Below are 19,327 nucleotides of genomic sequence, written 5' to 3' on the forward strand. Positions count from 1 at the left end.
ATTGCAGTGATTATTTTCTATTTCAGGAAGTATTTAATACAAATTTAAGAAGTAAAAAAGTTCTATAAGAAATTTTCAGATCTAGCATCTTCTTGAGGCAAAGAGAGGAGCTGTTTGACTTCTCTGGATTTGTTACTTGAGAAAAAGACTGTAATTATGTGACATCAAGAAGGCTTCCTTTGATGATTACTTCAGGGGATACCTATTAATAGTCTCTTGGCAATGGGCAGATGGAGATGAAACGAAGGGTTTAGGGACCTGCATAAAAGAGTAAGATTAAGAGCTCTTGCAAATAATTTCATTTTAATTTAAATTAAAAGAGGATATTTATTGTTACTTAAGGAAATAAAAACTGACACTTTGCTGGAATAATAGGATAAAACATCTAAGATATTGTCATCTGAAGACATCTTGCCAGGAAGCCTTTTAATTAAGCAGAGAATGGTAAAATAAAGCAGTCACCACGAGAATCTGGTTCAATGCAGATTCACCTACTGAACAAACTAAATTTTTTGTATGTTGTCTGTGATGAAGTAAAACAATGGCAGCAACACTGTGTAGAAATTATGAGTACATGTAAACAAAATTGAGGAACAAGATTTGAGTACTGTTTTTGGATGAACAGTACTCAATAATTCCAGGTGTGAGTTAAAAATGTTCATTCAAGGAAACTGACACTACTTCGGGTTTCCCATTCTCCTTGTTTGAGGAATCAGCTAGAAGTGATGCTACTGTCATAACTCAGTTGTGGTCCATTAGACCATCAGCTCTGTAGGGGTGAGCATAATTTTTGTTTTTGCTTTATTTTGTGTCTCCAGTGCCCAGTGGAGCGCTTGGCAAATAGGGCAAATATTCTTTCAATGTTTTTGAAAGAATAAATGTTTAGCCATCTGTGATTTGGCTCGAAGCATGAAATTAGGCCAATGAATTTTCCAAGTCTTCAAAACATTGTCATGAAATTACTGCAGTAATACACATTTTACTCATGGAGAAATGGGAACAGCGTGTATTTAAAATGGATTTATCTACAAATTCAATAGCCTATCATTTCAATGTCCATATCAGAGTAGAATCAGCAAACTAGAATTGTTAAAAAGGGAACATTTAGTAAACATTCAATAGCCATTCCCTTCCCGCTTCTTTGTTAACTGAGCTTCAGTGTTTTCACTCTTACTTTGCTAAATCACCCCAGGTAGATAAACATTGATTTGTCTTCATTTGTTCATGGTGGTTTGACAGCTTAGTCCTGGGTAGGAATTATGGACCATGACATAAGTAGATCTCTCTTCTTGAGGGGTTCTTTGGAAAAGTTTCTTGCTTTTCAAATGGTACCTCGACAGGGAAATTGCAAATTAAACCCGTGTGTGATGTTATTTGTCTGTGATAATGTATCTGATGAGCTCCTAGGAACTGCAAGGGAAAAGCCAAGAGGGTTATAGAGAAATCAAACTGGAGTCTGACTCTGCCAGACCAGTGAATTCATGAGCCCTGGATATCACTTCAATTGGTGAAATAATGTGTCTTTATTCTTGAAGTCACCTTTACTGAGGTCTGGTTACTTGTAGCTGAGAGCATCTCCACTGACTTGATTAGTAAATGACACCAGAAAGAACAGAATCATGACTAGTAATGGCCCTGAGAAACAATTTATGCCACCTGTTTCTCTTATGTTGTGAATCCTCTGCATAATAGTTGATATCTGATAGTGAGGGGAACTCATTTAGAGTGGAGGCAATTATCCATAACTAGGTCAGTTCACAAAAAGCTTCTGTCAATATAGGAAGAATTATTTCTATCTACTTGGGTAGAGAAGGCAAGAAGCAGCTCGAAAAGAGTTCCATCCTAGATAACAAAAATAAAAATAATTTGTTTTTAAAGTTATAAACCCTTTAAATAACCATTTTCAGAGTTTTAGGTACATGAAATTAACTGAATTACATGTGTCTATGAATAAAATTAGAATCTATATGTAAGGTATTGGAAATTTCTAGCTTTTGGAAGTCTGTGTTCACTGAGAAAAATTTTGTGGTAGTTATTTTGCACTTGAATGGACATGATTGCAGGTATCAAGCTACATACATAGATATTCATAATAAAGTCTGTGTCCCTTTTACCTGACCATTTTCTTTTCTTTCTTTTTTCCTTTTTATTTTTTTCTTTCAGATACTTTTTAACTTAAATTTTAGAATTCAACTCATTTTGGTTTTATTTGCTATGTTATGTACTGGTGTACTGTTCCATCCTGCAGGAGAGAAACAAAGGGAATGTGACATATGCAGAATGACTCTTTGGCCCATTTAATTCTTCTTTAATTATTGAAATCACAAAGATATTATTGTATCTTTCTTCAAAAATAATAAATTACTGAATTAGAGAAAGATATTCTTTAATATAGGTGGTTTAAAAGTATTTGCAGCAACTATATGTTTATTTTCAATTTAGCTACAACCAGTTACAAGAAAACATTTTGGAAGAAGCACTTCATTAGGAGGCATGGAAACTGGGGTGTACTATTGTTTCTTCAATTACTCTCTGGCCTTGGGTAAGCCACTTAATTTTTTAGTTCTCAGTTTCTCATCTTCAAATTGGGATAATATCTTATTTCTAAATGTCAAAAAAATGTGTGAATCGATTTCTTCTCTATTATCTACATGATCTATGAACCCCTCAATGTTCTATGTCTTCAAATGTTATGAAAAAGTCAGCAAACATAGTTAGATGTCTATGTATTTTCTAAATTTTTTTTTCAGAAATGCAAATATTCTGTAAGTCCATATGCACTTTTCATAAAAATTTCTTTGTGATGAAATATGCATTTTTAGATTTTTGTTGCATCTCAAAAGGAAACGATTTAAAAAAGCTGGTTCATATTTCAAAGAGAATGTGATCATCAGACTTAACTATGTTTTTAAAGCTGTTTGAAAATCTAAAAAAAGCAATTGAATTTATAAATACTGTTTTATATATATATATGTATATATGTATATATATATAATTATTTTGTTATTTACCTACTTGGTGCAACAGCGAAAAACTGGGTCTCCATTTAAAAGGGCAGATTCATTTTTCCTTGAGTCCATAGGGAAACCATGAAGAATGAACTGTCTCTGTCTAGTTAGCTTTTGAGTGTGGAAGTTTGAAGAGCCTAATTCATGGAGTATCCTCAAACTCTAACAATGGATTTTTAGGGGACATTGTTTTTGTCACTTAACTGTAGTGGTTGATGTATGGATTGGTAACGGTTATTTTTAAACCATTTTCCTGGACAATTCATAAGAGGAGTAAGGATTGGTGTAAAGATTTTCAGTCTAGTCCTTTATCTCCCACAGAAGGGCTATTCAAACATACATCCTGTGTGCCTATAAGTACCTTTCAGTGGCCCTTGTGCTTAGGGCTCAATGAAATGTTCACATGGTTTACATGATGGCCTTGGGCTGCATTGACTATCTCCACAAATTTTGACACTAAAACTATAAGTTGAGAGAATGGACCTAGGACTATCACTGGAACCCTACTTGCAAATTTGAAATAGGTACCCTCAGTGTGGGGGGTCTCATAAGAAAAATCTGCATTGGCCGCTTTTGTTCCTTTAGGAGAGAAAGAAGTTTTTCATAATCTCACAAGGAAGCCTTAAGGAAGTTCCATTTTCTCCCATTAGGACTTTAGAGAAAAATATAAATATGACCATCAAACCTTAGTCTTCAGGGAAAGTAATAGATAATTTTGAGAAGTGTATTTATCTCTTTTCTGTGAAAACAGAATTGCCTTAGGCATGGATTTATAAGATAAAAAAAAAAAACTAAAGTGAGCAGAGACTTCTGTGAGCTACTCACGTATGTCTGAGGCAGATTGACACCCAAAATAGATCCTCCTCACCCACTGCTGGAAGTTGCAGGTGCTAATAGAAGAGCAGCCTGGTATGCAGAGGCTTCGAGGACCATTCCATTCAAACTTGTGATGTCTCCTCTCTTTGTACATATCTCCTGTCTAACATTTCCAGTTCTCACTGAACCCTGCTCTATTTCATCCTCAAGTTCTGGTGCCTAAACTAGACTTCCTGGATACTATCTCTTGATAAATTGTGGATATTCCTCTGCCCCTCTAGATAGTATTCTTCTTGGCAGGCCTGGGTCCCCAGACTCCAACTCAGAGAAGCAACCAGGTTCCCTGAAATATTAGTCATTATTTATGGTAATTGGAAAACATCTTCAGTTCTCAAGATGTTTACCATAATGCTAATAGTAATAGACTTATTAATACAGAGTTATAATCATTTCAATGAACTATTGCTGTTTCCTGTCATAACTAGAAGATGAGTTTACTGAAACTGTGATCTTTTTTTGTAATATTCAACAAAACGCATTTTTGGAAAGCATGTTTTCACTTGAAAAATATAGATTTTTTTTTTAATTTATTTTTTATTTTTTATTTTTTTATTGGTTGTTCACAACATTACAAAGCTCTTGACATATCATACTTCGAACAATAGTTTCAAGTGAGTTATGAACTCCCATTTTTACCCCAAATACAGATTGCAGAATCACATAGGTTACACATTCACATTTTTACATAATGCCATACTAGTGACTGATGTATTCTGCTACCTTTCCTATCCTCTACTATCCCCCTCCCCCCCCATATTTTCTTTCTATCCCATCTACTGTAATTCATTTCTCTCCTTATTTTTCTTCCAATTCCCCTCACAACCTCTTTTATGTAGTTTTTTATAACAATGAGGGTCTCTTTCCATTTCCATGCAATTCCACTTTTCTCTCTCTTTCCCTCCCATCTCGTGCCTCTGTTTAATGTCAATCTTTTCTTCCTGCTCTTCCTCCCTACTCTATTCTTAGTTGCTCTCATTATATCAAAGAAGACATTTGGTATTTGTTTTTTAGGGATTGGCTAGCTTCACTGAGCATAATCTGCTCTAATGCCATCCATTTCCCTGCAAATTCCATGATTTTGTCATTTTTTAGTGCTGTGTAATACTCCATAGTGTATAAATGCCACATTTTTTTAATCCATTCATCCATTGAAGGGCATCTGGGTTGGTTCCACAGTCTAGCTATTGTGAATTGTGCTGCTATGAACATCGATGTGGCCGTATCCCTGTAGTACGCTCTTTTAAGGTCTTCAGGGAATAGCCCAAGAAGGGCAATAACTGGGTCAAATGGTGGTTCCATTCCTAGCTTTCCCAGGAATCTCCATACTGCTTTCCAAATTGGCCGAACCAATTTGCAGTCCCACCAGCAATGTATTAGAGTACCCTTTTCCCCACATCCTTGCCAGCACTTGTTATTATTTGACTTCATAATGGCTGCCAATCTTACTGGAGTGAGATGGTATCTTAGGGTAGTTTTGATTTGCATTTCTCTGACTGCTAGAGATGGTGAGCATTTTTTCATGTATCTGTTGATTGATTGTATGTCCTCCTCTGAGAAGTGTCTGTTCAGGTCCTTGGCCCATTTGTTGATTGGGTTATTTGTTGTCTTATTGTCCAATTTTTTGAGTTCTTTGTAAACTCTGGATATTAAGGCTCTATCTGAAGTGTGGGGGGTAAAAATTTGTTCCCATGATGTAGGCTCCCGATTTACTTCTTTTATTGTTTCTCTTGCTGTGAAAAAACTTTTTAGTTTAAGTAAGTCCCATTTGTTGATTCTTGCTATTAACTCTTGTGCTATGGGTGTCCTGTTAAGGAATTTGGAGCCTGATCCCACAATATGTAGATCGTAGCCAACTTTTTCTTCTATCATACGCAGAGTCTCTGATTTGATATCAAGGTCCTTGATCCATTTTGAGCTAATTTTTGTGCATGGTGAGAGGAGGGGATTCAGTTTCATTTTGTTGCATATGGATTTCCAGTTTTCCCAACACCATTTGTTGAAAATGCTATCCTTCCTCCATTGCATGCTTTTAGCCCCTTTATCGAATATAAGATAGTTGTAACTTTGTGGATTAGTCTCTGTATCCTCTATTCTGTACCATTGGTCTACCCGCCTGTTTTGGTACCAGTACCATGCTGTTTTTGTTACTATTGCTCTGTAGTATAGTTTGAAATCTGGTATTGCTATACCACCTGATTCACACTTCCTGCTTAGAATTGCTTTTGCTATTCTGGGTCTTTTGTTTTTCCATATGAATTTCATGATTGCTTTATCTATTTCTACAAGCAATGCCATTGGAATTTTGATTGGCATTGCATTAAACCTATACAGGACTTTTGGTAATATCGCCATTTTTATGATGTTAGTTCTGCCTATCCATGAACAGGGTATATCTTTCCATCTTCTAAGATCTTCTTCTACTTCTCTTTTTAGGGATCTGTAGTTTTCATTGTATAAATCTTTCACCTCTTTTGTTAGGTTGATTCCCAAGTATTTTATTTTTTTTGAGGATATTGTGAATGGAGTGGTTTTCCTTATTTCCATTTCAGAGGTTTTGTTGCTGATATACAGAAATGCCTTTGATTTGTGCGTGTTGATTTTATATCCTGCCACTTTGCTGAATTCATTTATTAGTTCTAGTAGTTTTTTTGTAGACCATTTTGGGTCTTCTAGGTATAGAATCATGTCATCTGCAAATAGTGATAATTTAAGTTCTTCCTTTCCAATTTTTATGCCTTTAATTTCTTTCGTTTGTCTAATTGCTCTGGCCAGTGTTTCGAGAACTATATTGAATAGAAGTGGTGATAGAGGGCATCCCTGTCTTGTTCCTGATTTTAAGGGGAATGCCTTCAATTTTTCTCCATTCAGAATGATGCTAGCCTGGGGCTTAGCGTAAATAGCTTTTACAATATCAAGGTAAGTTCCTGTTATCCCTAGTTTTTCTAATGTTTTGAACATAAAGGGATGCTGTACTTTGTCAAATGCTTTTTCTGCGTCTATCGAGATGATCATATGGTTCTTATCTTTAAGTCTATTGATATGGTGAATTACATTTATTGATTTCCGTATATTGAACCATCCCTGCATCCCAGGGATGAATCCTACTTGATCATGGTGCACAATTTTTTTGATGTGTCTTTGTATCCGATTCGCCAGAATTTTATTGAGGATTTTTGCATCTAGGTTCATCAGAGATATTGGTCTGTAGTTTTCTTTCTTTGCTGTGTCTTTGTCTGGTTTCGGAATCAGGGTGATGTTGGCCTCATAGAATGAATTTGGAAGGACTCCCTCTTTTTCTATTTCCTGGAATAACTTGAAAAGTATTGGTATTAATTCTTCTTTAAAGGTTTTGTAAAACTCCGCTGTATACCCATCCGGTCCTGGGCTTTTCTTGGTTGGTAGTCTTTTGATTACTTCTTCAATTTCATCCATTGATATTGGTCTGTTCAAATCGTGTGTGTCCTCCTGACTCAGTCTGGGCAAATCATATGTCCTAAGAAATTTATCGATGTCTTCACTATCTTCTATTTTATTGGAATATAGGTTTTCAAAATAGTTTCTAATTGTCTTCTGTATTTCTGTGGTGTCTGTTGTGATATTGCCTTTTTCATCCCTTATGTTAGTAATTTGAGTTCTCTCTCTTCTTCTCTTCGTTAGCATGGCTAAAGGTTTGTCTATCTTGTTTATTTTTTCAAAGAACCAACTTTTAGTTTTGTTAATTTTTTCGATAGTTTCTTTTGTTTCAATTTCATTGATTTCCGCTCTGATTTTAATTATTTCTTGCTTTCTGCTGCATTTGCTATTGTTTTGCTCTTCCTTTTCTAGGGCTTTGAGATGAAGTGTGAGCTCATTTATTTGTTGGTTTTTCCTTTTTTTGAGGAATGACCTCCAGGCGATGAATTTCCCTCTTAAAACTGCTTTCATTGTGTCCCATAGATTCCGATAGGTTGTGTCTGCATTTTCATTTATCTCTAAGAATTTTTTGATTTCCTCCTTTATGTCTTCTGTAACCCTTTGATCATTCAGTAACATATTGTTCATTTTCCATGTGATATTGGATTTTCCCTTCCTTCTTTTATCATTAATTTCCAGTTTCAATCCATTATGATCAGATAAAATGCATGGTATAATCTCTACCCCTTTATATTTATTGAGGGTTGCCCTATGGCATAATATATGGTCTATTTTTGAGAAGGATCCATGTGCTGCTGAGAAAAAAGTATATCCATTCGATGATGGTTGGTATATTCTATATATGTCAGTTAAGTCTAAGTTATTGATTGTGGTATTGAGGTCTATAGTTTCTTTATTCAACTTTTGCTTGGAGGATCTGTCCAATGGTGAGAGAGGTGTGTTGAAGTCACCCATAATTATTGTGTTGTGGTCTATTTGATTCTTGAACTTGAGGAGAATTTGTTTTATAAACTTCGAAGCGCCATTATTTGGTGCATAAATATTGATAATTGTTATGTCTTGTTGTTTAATGGTTCCTTTTAACAGTATATAATGTCCTTCCTTATCCCTTTGGATTAACTTAGTCTTGAAGTCGATTTTATTCGATATGAGGATGGCCACCCCTGCTTGCTTGCGAGGAGCGTGTGCGTGGTATATTTTTTCCCAACCTTTCACCTTTAGCCTGTGTATGTCTTTTCCAGTCAGGTGAGTCTCCTGGAGACAGCATATTGTTGGATTTGTTTTTTTGATCCATGTTACCAGCCTATGTCGCTTTATTGGAGTATTTAAACCATTAATGTTTAGAGTTACTATTGATATATGGTTTGTACTTCCAGCCATATTTGATTATTTATCTCGTTTTTTTTTTTTTTAATTGCATTTGTTTCACCATGATTAGTTTTCCCCCCTCCGTCTGTCTTTACTGAGGTACTTCCCACTGTTGGCTTTGGTTATTGTTTTCCGTTTCTTCCTCGTGAAGTGTTTCGCTCAAGATGCTTTGCAACGCTGGTTTTCTGGCTGCAAATTCCTTTAGTTTTTGTTTATCGTGAAAGATTTTTATTTCGTTGTCGTATCTGAAGCTTAATTTTGCTGGGTACAGAATTCTTGGTTGGCATCCATTGTCTTTCAGTGTTTGAAATATGTTATTCCAGGATCTTCTCGCTTTCAGCGTCTGAGTTGAGAAGTCCGTTGTTAACCTTATTGGTTTACCCCTGAATGTAATCTTTCTCTTTTCTCTTGTAGCTTTTAATATTTTCTCTTTGTTCTGTATATTGGATATCTTCATAACAATGTGTCTTGGCGTTGGTCTACTGTGATTTTGTATGTTCGGTGTCCTGTATGCATCTACAATTTGAATATCTGTTTCCTTTTTTAATTCTGGAAAGTTTTCTGTGATTATTTCATCTAGTAGATTACTCATTCCCCTTGTTTGAATCTCTATCCCTTCCTCTATCCCAATGACTCTTAAATTTGGTTTTTTTATATTATCACATATCTCTTGTATGCTTCTCTCATGATTTTTAACCAGCCTATCTGAGATGGCTAGCCTCTTTTCCAGATGATATATTTTGTCTTCATTATCTGATGTTCTAGCTTCTACTTGCTCCACTCTATTAATGATACTCTCATTTGAGTTTTTAATTTGGTTTATGGTTTCTTTCATTTCTAAGATTATGGTTTGATTCTTTTTTATAGTCTCTATCTCCTGATAAAGATGCTTAACTTCTTCCTTTATCTGTTTGTGTAATACATTCTCAATGTGTTCTTTCGCTGCTTGAATTTGCTGTCTTGTATCCTCTTTAAGGTTCCGTTCCATCTGTCTCAGGTGTTCCATGAGTTCTTTATATGACCATTTTTCTGGTGGTTCTATATCCTCCTGAATATTTAGGCTGCCCTGCATTGTTTGCACTCCTTTTCTTCCTTGCTTTTTCATGCTGTTCATATTGTTTCTTGTTCTGTTTGACTGCTGAGTTACTGTTTACTCCTATAAATATATTTGATGCTTGGGAGGAAAGGTATTAGAAGGGATGGGTAGAAGTCATAGTTCCAGGAAGGTCTCCTTTCATAGGAAATTTGCTTGAAGTTTCCCAGCAGGACGCATGTGGGTGTATTAATGAGTCTCTCTGATCCCCTTACCACGGAGGCATTGTATGTGCTGCCTCTTCGCTGGCAGCCATGTTCTTCCTCTGAAAAATATAGATTTTTTTTTAAGAAAAAAAAAAGTTTGCCTAATGGGAATAATGTACTAAAACTTCCTAAGCTGTCATTTCTTTTTTGCATGACTTTTCTTTGTCCTTTGTCAGGGAAAATACTAAGGAAAAATATTGAGAGTGAAAATAGTTTTTTCTGAAGGGACAGCAAGTTTATTAGTATAAGGTGTAAGTGAAAGTATGGAAGACTCCAAAATTTTATCCAGTAATAATAGCTATGTGAGAAATTTTGCAACTTGCAACACAGAGCCAGGATTCTTACATTTTCCTGTGATTTGTTTATTGTGTGCTAAATAAGGAGAAAAGCAGAGACTGCATTCAACTGTTTCAGCATGTTAGTAAATTCTTCTACTAGATCAATAGTAGAGGTAATCAAGGTGGCATTTAAATTAATTAAGCTTTCTTTGAGTTTAAATTAGATGATGTGTTTTGTTTACTTGGCAAACAAACCATGTTTAGATAAGATTTAAAAAGCTTTACTTTTCTGACTGATGCCTTCTATGAAACTTTGCTACTGCGTATTTCATCTCTAACTCAGGTTTCAGAACACAGAGGTCCATTTGAGAATAACAGCAAGAGTTGTCACATAAACAAAGATACGAGGAAATCTCCTTGAGTGTCTATCATGGTTTGTGTGCCCATGAATGCTTATCTTGATTATGATTTTCTCTTTTCAAAAATGGATTGCTCAAACTCAGCTATATTCTGCTCTTACATAGGAGTTTGCTTTATTTTCTTCCTCTATTGGTCTTTTGTTTCCAGAGCAGAGTTTTCATGTAGTTCGTTTTAGCTGGCCAAATACATTTTAGATACATAATGCTATTAACTTGTGATTTTCTGGGGAAAAGAATTCCTTTGAGGAACTGAGCCAAAGCATTTAGTTGTATTAATTAATGTTAAAAATCATTAGAGTCACGGTCCCCCATGGAGCACATTTTCTGGGCAGTTTGGTATCATACCGATGAATGTTGCTACTAGTTTTTATAAATAGATAGTAAAATTGTCTCCTGGTGCCCAGGCACCTGCCGTGAAGGAAAGTGTGCCCAGTGGAGAGGCTTCCATGCTCAGAAATGTGGAGCTTCTCATTTTCCCTCTCTCTGGGCATGAGTGTCCCTTATGGAAGTCCTGTATGATAGCGTGCTGTGGGAGGAGTCTAGGAATCTATGTCTGATAAGCCATGGAGTATGAGGGAGAACTACAGATCTGCTTATGTTCATGGACTATGCAAGAAGAAGATGGGAGGGTGGCTGTCCAGAAGAAAGATCCTGCTATGCTATAGAAAACCAGAACTGAGCCTTCCTCTATGAGTTTTTGTGTCTTTTTCTAGCTACTTTCTGTCCTCCCTCCTTCTGTTCTTCCTAGTCTTCAGTAACCACTATTCCAATCTGTTCTTCTATGAGACCAACGTTTGGTTTCCACAAATGAGTGAGAACATGTTCCTGGCTTGTTTCACTTCACATAATGACCTCCAGTTCCATCTGTGTTGCTACAAATGACAAGGTTTCATTCTTTTTATGGCTGAATGATATTCCATTGTGTATATGTACTGCATTTTCCTTTAACACTGACCTGTTAGATGGACATCTTGGCTGATTCCATATGATGTTTGGAGACATGGAAGAGCTTATTACCCTGGTTTTATCATTACACATCATATGTGCCCCCATAAAGATGTACAAATGTGTTGTCTCAAAAATTCACCTCTGTGGTATTCTTCTATAGTTCATAATCCAAGCTGAATAATGAGAAAACATGAAAATAATCAATAAATTTGGAGACTGGCTACAAAATTCTTGAGCAGTCCACTTCACTTTCCAATTTGTGGACAATAAGGAAAGACCTAGAAACCATCACAGATCTGAGGTATCTCAGAACTCATAAAAACTACAATGTAGGCTTCTGTATTGAAGACTGGAATGGGGAGGAAAAAAGTTATTACTGGAAAAATTGGTGAAATCCAAACAAATTGTGTAGTTTTGTTAACAACATTGTACCAGTGTCAATCTCTTAGTTTTGACAAATATGCCTTTGTTACATAAAACGTTAATATTAGGGAAATCTGAATGAAAAGCAGACAGAATTCTCTCTACTATCTTTGTCCCTCTTTGGTATTTATAAAATCATTTTAAAATTAAAAGTGAAGAAAAGTTACTTTAAGAGGAATAAAAAGAAAGATCCTTGAACATCTCTGGGATTAAGGAATGGTGTAGATTACAGCAATTTGTTGAAACGTGGGAAAGGACTGTGTGGCTGGAGAGTTAGGATTGTACAGCCGTGTCCTCACCGTCCCTTCTTTCTTGTTCTCATTTTGTAACTGTCATGCACTTTGGGGTGGAGAAAGACTGTCCCCACAGTTTTAGGTGAGGGAGTTTCCCAATTCTTTTAACCTTAACAGGCAAATCCTATTCTTTTGCTAGTGTATCCCGAGAGCCAGTAAACCAGCACTCTCTACAGTGGATTAGATAAGAATCATAACTTAATTTAGGAGATGGAATGTGAAGTGATTTCTGGGATCTGAAGAACCAACTCTCCTGGACAGTGTAATTTGAATATGTGGAAATATGCAGGAAATTTTTGTGTCACCACCAGAGAAGAAAGAGAGTGAATTCTGATGATTGGGAGAAAGGCACAAGGGGAAAGAAAAGAAACCAGGTCCTTGATACTGTTGAGCCGATAAATCAAATCAGCACTGAAATCTTCTATTCCTATGAACCTTCAGTTCCAAGAGTCAAAGATCTTCTTTATTGTTTTCCTTGACTTATAAAATAACAATTTTGGAAGGATGGGAGAAATAAAAAATGACTTCAGCCATTTTGATGGTCCCATTTTAATATTTAGCAAAGAATAAAATATACAACTGCCATTTTACATGATATCCTTCCTCAACAATACGCTGAATGAAACTCTAGGGTGCAGATAGGAAAATAAAATGTTGCCCTATGGTCATTAGATAATTTAAAAGGCAAAAGTGAAGTTTGTTAGATTGAAAAAGATATTAGTCATCATTAAAAGACAAATTATTTATCTTTTAATCAGTTGAAAATTTCTCTTTATTGTTTATGCAGTCTTGGTTTGAAAGCATTCCTTGAGAGTAAATTATTTTGAATATTTGGAAACTGGATCTAAATCTTTATTGGAGAGTTTTATATGACTAATTTTCAAATGAATTCTCAATCTGAACTTGGGTCAGAGTGATGAGAACATCAGTAGGAACTCGGTGTCTTGCTCTCTGTATGTCAGGGTGTCATGGTTTGGATCTAAAATGTCCCCCAAAGTCTCATGTGTTGAAGGCTTGGTCCTCAATGCAGCAGTCTTCAGGGGAATTCTGGGAAGGGCTTGGCTCATGAGGAATCAAACCTCACCAGTGGATTCATTCATTGAGGAATTCATAGCTGAGTGGACGACTGGGAAGCTGTGAAAACTGTAGGAGATGAAACCTGGTTGAAGGTCCTTGGAGGTGTGCCCTGGAGGACAATATCACGTCCTCAGCCTCTTCTTCTCTTTCTCCTTCCAGGCAGCCAGGAGGTGAGCAGCTTTGTACTGCCATATGTTCATGCTCTGCCACCTGATGTCCTGCCTCATCTCAGGTCTAGAGCAATGGAGCTGGCCAACGTTAGACTGAAACCTCTGAAACTCTGAGCCAAAATAAATCTTTCCTCCTATAAGTTATTTTTCTCAGGTATTTTGTCAGCGGGATGAAACGCTGACTAATGCATTAGTTTAACATAAACTAAATGTTAAACAGCACAGGTAAATTAGAGGAGAAGAAAACCAATCCAATCAATGAATGTAGAAGGGAGATGCCTAAAATCAAATATTCTGTATCAAGCTACAAAAATCACTTACGTTTTTAAGTAGGCAGTTATTAAAGATCTCCCTGTATGTTGCCTGTACTTAGTGCTGTACAGAAGCCTCGTCACCTAGAAGTTGCACTTCGGATTCCAGCTCAACATCACTGCTTCCTGGAAGCCCTTCCTTCTTGTTCCAGATCCCTCTCTTTTGGCATTTATAAAAGGTGTTATAGCATTTGATTCTGTTATGTACTCTTCTTTGTTGTTTTTTTAATGCATGTGAGGTCAGGATTTTGGAGAGTGTTCACTTTGCATGAATCCCAGGCCCTCTACCTGTGAGTTGTGTGCCTGGCAGTTCTCTCTCTGAACTTTGGATACTTTATCTGTAGAATGAGGATAGTGATTCCTATCTCTGAAGGTTAGGGTTATGAGCATAAAATGCTATGATAAGTACATATCACAGCAACTGAATGGTAATTAGCATACATAACTATATATATATAACTAATCATAATATATTTAAAATCAAGAGGTGAATTTTTATCTTTGATTAATAAGGTTGAGGCAGATATTACATTTGGTTAGTCAATGAATGCTTATTGATTTGAAATCAGTTTTAACTTGGACTTTTAGGAATTACAAGATTTAGAGATTCTGCTATTCAAGCACATAATATATAATTTCTTTCTTTTAAAAAACTTTTTGGTACTAGAGATTGAATCTAGTGGCATTCAACCATTGAGCATTATCCCCAACCCTTTTTTGTATTTTATTTAGAAACAGGGTCTCACCGAGTTGTTTGGAGGCCTTGTTAAATTGCTGAGGCTGGCTTTGAACTTGTAATCCTCCCGCCTTAGCCTCTTGAGCTGCAGGGATTACAGGCGTGTGCCACCAAGCCTAGCACATAATATGTAATTTCTAATCTCGGTTTACTAATAATTAGGTGCATTAAATCGATAAGGCATTTTGCTGCCTTTAAAGTAGATTTAATATGTTTGGCATATTTGATTCTGTCACTCTGTGATCTCTGCCGAGTAGGTGTGATTGCCTCCGCTTTGTAGGCATGGTAATTTTGGATCTGGCAAGGGAAAAGACAGCACTGCCAGTAAGTGGAAGAATTGAACTAAAACTTTCATTCTCTCTCTATGATCCATTTACTCTCTCTGTAAAAAATGACATTGAAGTCACCTATTTGTGACTGATCTTAATGATTTATCTTCATGAATACAGAAACTAATACTGCAAACTCTTAGAGTAGCCTTAACTTCCTAAGGAGGAAGGTAGTGGAGGATGTGGAAGAAAACAGGGAGGAGAGCCTTTTAAAAAGCTTTTTGAGAAATGGATAGTTTTTCAGGGGCAAAAACAAATGGTCCAGGTTGGCACTGGTGATGTATAAATCTAAATTTCTGAAGATTTTCAGAAGAATATTAATTGATGCTTTTTAAACCTTCTTTGCTTTTTAGCAACAACCATTTTTTTGGAGACAATTGATTTTCTGCTGATATTTATCTTGTGAGAAACTAAAAGGGGAAAACAAAACACTCAATCACTCGGAGGACAGAACTGAAACAAAGGGAGAGAAAAAAGGTTCTTTTTTTATTTTTTTAGCTTCAGACAATGTTTTCAGATGGCCGTAAACAAGCTGATTACTGCCCAACTGGCAGCACATCAGCAGAATGCAAAAATGATATTTCTGCATTAAGGCCTCTATATTCTGAAAAGAAGAAGAGGCCACTGAAATAATCTCTCAAAAAGTAATTGTAGCGATGCTAAAAATAGCACCCTGTATAGTTCAACTCTTGATATAAATCCCTGAGTATGCAAGTTATTACCAAAAGGGCATTTTACTGTCCTGTCTTTTTAACAATATTGAATATGTGGTCAGCACTAATCATATAACCCATCCGTGCAGAGTTATTTTAAAACTGTGATTCAGAAGGAGGCCAGCTTAAGAGTTTAGCAATAAATAGGATGGTAAAAGAGAAATAGCCTTAATTTCATTTCAGTGAGGTAAATACAAAATTTGGATTTTATTCAGGACTTCACAGAGTTGTCAAGGCATATTTTAATTAGTCAACTATTTAATAGAACCTACTTTGACCATTTAGAACACAAAATGACAATTGATTTTATGGACTTGGGGTGGGGGCGTTGAGAGGAGAGTACATGAAACATTAAAATCAGTGAGAAAAATTTCAGAAATAACTATTACTTCCATAGTAGTTCAGTGATAGGAGACAGCACTAGAGACTTGCCAAGGTCTCGGCTTGGCACCAGAATCACGAGCCACCACACACCTTTGTAGGTTCAAACAGCAATTCTTTATTCCCACTCTCACACCGCCTCCACACAGGTCCAGGGGCAATCGCGTTCTGCCGTCTCCCGCACAATTCACCTACTCCACGAGGCTATCTCCAAATCCCATTTTAATCTCACGAGAACTCAACGGGAACAAGCAGCAGGAACACCCTAATCCCAGCAATAATCTTCAACCTCTAACTTCCCTAAAACCCATTATCTTAAACTGGCAACGCCTTAAACTCAAGGAGCCGGTTACTTCCTCAAACCTGATCAGCTCTAAACCCGGATCCGCCTTGGTCCTTGAGCAAGGTCACCTTATTAAAGCATGCATGCAATGTCCCATCGAATGTCCTCTAAGCAGCATGGGTATGCTTGGCAAGGAAATTTCGATGCGTCATTCCTACTTGGTAATGGCCCTTTATGTTCTGAGAAGGCTTCAGTGAAGAGTGGGTCTCGTGTTGACTCACGGTTACTTGAGAAAGTGAAGGCCACTAGAGGCAGAAAGGATAGATTGTGCAAAGGTCCTTTGGTGGAACAGACATACTTGAAGCAAACACAGAGGACAGTGCCCATTTTAGCCACCTTGATCTTCCTTCCCTATGAGTTTTCATATACTTCCTGATTCCCATTACTAATTTGACACTAACCATATGTTATAATGCTAGTTTTCTATTGTAGTGTAACAAATCCACAACAGTTTAAAATAGCATCTCTTTTTTGTTTAATGGTTTTTTTAGATCACAAGTCCACGTGGGCTCAATTATGGTCTTTACTTAGGGTTTCACAGGGCTGAAATCAAGAGATGATCCAGTGTGGGCTCTTGCGGGGACCCTGGTGAAGAATCTACTTCTGAGCTTATTTTGGTTGTTGGCAGAATTTAGTTCCTTGCAGTTATAGTACTGAGATTCCTGTTTTCTTATCAGCTATCAGCCAGAGGCCTCTCTCAGCTTCTGGAGACTTCTTCCATTCCTATCTACATTTCCCTGTCTATTCCTAAGACAGCCACAGAACTTCAAATCCTTCTGTCTCTGGGTCTGTTTGACATACTCTGGGACTAGTCAGGGAAAGCTCTCTTCTGCTTTTAAAGGACTGTGTGATTATACTAGGTCCATCTAGATAATCTACATATAACCTCTCTTTAAATTTTCTTATGTAGATAGACACAATACCTCTATTTTTATGTGCTGCTGGGGATTGAACCCAGTGCCTCACACGTGCTAGTAGGCTCTTTGTGCTCTGCCACTGAGCCACAACCCAGCCCCTATATTATCTATCTTAATGCTAACCTTAACGACATCTTAACGACATCTTTTAAGATCCCTTTTGTCCTATAATGTAACTACTCATAGGAGTAATGCCAGGGGTTAGAGATCATGGGGACCATCTTAGAATTCGCCCTACCACAATTATATTACTGTTATTTAGTTATTTCGTGAATAGGTGTGTTTTCTCCAGACAATTTGATTGTAAGCTGACTGAAGATAGGTCACTCTCTTCTACTTGGCCAAAGTTCTCCACAGTATTTATAACAGTACATTCTTGTTATATACTTTGTGAATGATATTGCTTTTTGCTGAAAGAGAAGAATGAAATGTGCCTGTTGTATCAAAAGCTTTTTATTTATTTAATTTGGGTCCTTGGTTCTTAAGCTAAGTGAAATGTCACTCAGCTGTCTAGATGTATTCAGGCTGATCCAGCTAACCTGTCCAGTTATTTCAGGCAATCTGCTTTTGTACTTGGATGGTGATTGCTGTGGGACGTTGGGTTTTTGAGCACAAATTTCTGAAATACAGATAAAAAGTCATGCATGTTCAGGATAATGTCTTACACTGTTAGGGCTCAATAACTAAAGCTGAATTAAGGGTAAAATAACATGTTCGTAAGTTTTGTTTTATCAGTGCCTCTGTCCTTTATCTTACTAGTTTAGACTACGGAATTCAAAAAGTCAAGCCTATCTTTCCAATTTTTGAATAAGTTAATTGTTTAGAAAAAAATTTAAAAATTCTACTAATAAAGATGGATTAAATGTATTTTAAGGAAATAGAGTTGATGTTTTCCTTCTACAGGAAGAAGCATGTTCATGCTGACTTTTGGTATCAGCAGAGTTTTTAGCTATGTGGTAAAAGCTTTGAATTCCAAAAAGGGAAAGGGTAATTTTCTTTAAGAAACATATTTTTCAGGAAAATAAAGGCAATTTATGATCTATGGACAGAGCATCTGAAGGGTTAAGGAGTTAGTTCAGTTGGTAATTGCAAATAGCATTTGAAAATTGACTCTGTAAGATCAGAAAGGTAACGCTCTCCTACTACATCCCTGGTATTCATGGTTTAGAAGAGATTTCAGCTTTGAATGACTTCACTGGGACATCAATATTTTATATGATCTTTATTTGCAAGACAGAGAATCCCCTGCCCAAAGAAATTTATATCATCACATACCTGTATGTTTTCTATCTCAACCCCCAATTTAAGACTATTGCTATCTTAACCTTCCATAAACAACTCCACATGAAGGCAGCAGAATGTGTTTTAAACTTCTCAAAGGACCGTGCAGATAGTATGGTATTCTCTCTTTCTCCCAGTCGAGAAAATTGATAGCCAGATATCTGAAATCCCGTAGCAAATTTATGCTGGAGTTAGCAGGGCCCGTAGAATCCCTGTCACCTGGCTGCCATTCATTGAATCATTAACTTCCTTTAGGATTAGCCCTAATCATTAGCTTTCTCTAAGGAACAAAGAATGGAATAATCACCTTTCATATTTGAGGGTAAGGCTGCCAGCATGTATTGTCTAAGCTTTATTTATGATCACAGAAAGACTCCTCCTTGACTTGTTTATAGAGATGAGAGTTTGAATCATGTCTTCCTTGATGGCCTTTTTTTTTTGGCCAGTGACAAGAAAGAAAGACAGCAGGTTATAGCTGTGACTATGGGTAGAGAGTAGTGAGCTGGTGCCTTCAAGGAGGAAGTGTTCAGTGAATCTTGCGATAACAAAGCCTATATTATGTACAAATGCAATATTTTGCAATAGTATTTGTTTCCCAAATGGCACTTAGGTCTCTGTAAGATCTCTTCACTACAGAACATGCCATTAACATTGACTTGTTCACTTGTTATGTTGTGTAGCCGCCTTTCCGCATTTTTAATGGAAAATTTCAATAAATCTATCTTTCTGAAAGGGAGTGTATT

The sequence above is a fragment of the Ictidomys tridecemlineatus genome, chromosome 5, assembly GCF_052094955.1.
Source record: "Ictidomys tridecemlineatus isolate mIctTri1 chromosome 5, mIctTri1.hap1, whole genome shotgun sequence".
In the NCBI taxonomy this organism is placed as follows: domain Eukaryota; kingdom Metazoa; phylum Chordata; class Mammalia; order Rodentia; family Sciuridae; genus Ictidomys; species Ictidomys tridecemlineatus.